Source organism: Plasmopara halstedii (genome assembly GCF_900000015.1).
Source record: "Plasmopara halstedii genome assembly, contig: Scaffold_658, whole genome shotgun sequence".
Classification (NCBI taxonomy): Eukaryota; Oomycota; class Peronosporomycetes; order Peronosporales; family Peronosporaceae; genus Plasmopara; species Plasmopara halstedii.
This window is the reverse complement of record NW_020187575.1, coordinates 731,873-732,110: the sequence shown is the minus strand read 5'-3', so window position 1 is coordinate 732,110 and position 238 is coordinate 731,873.

The following is a 238-nucleotide window of genomic DNA, read 5'->3' as shown; positions in this document are numbered from 1 at the left end:
CGTTCGCGAAGACCCCGCTCCAGAAGATCATGGTGTCGCTGGCTGGCAAGCACCATGGAAACGAAGCTCTCGAGAAGCTATACGGCGAGTTCGCGATCGGGCAAGTATCAAAAATCCCCGGTGGCAACCTGCGCGTAAAAGTGAAGACTAAAGAAGCCTGCTTGGAGCTGGAGCGCACGAAAGTCAACATCCATGGTGGTGTATTCGTGTTTAAGGAGTTCGACGTACTTGGTGGCAG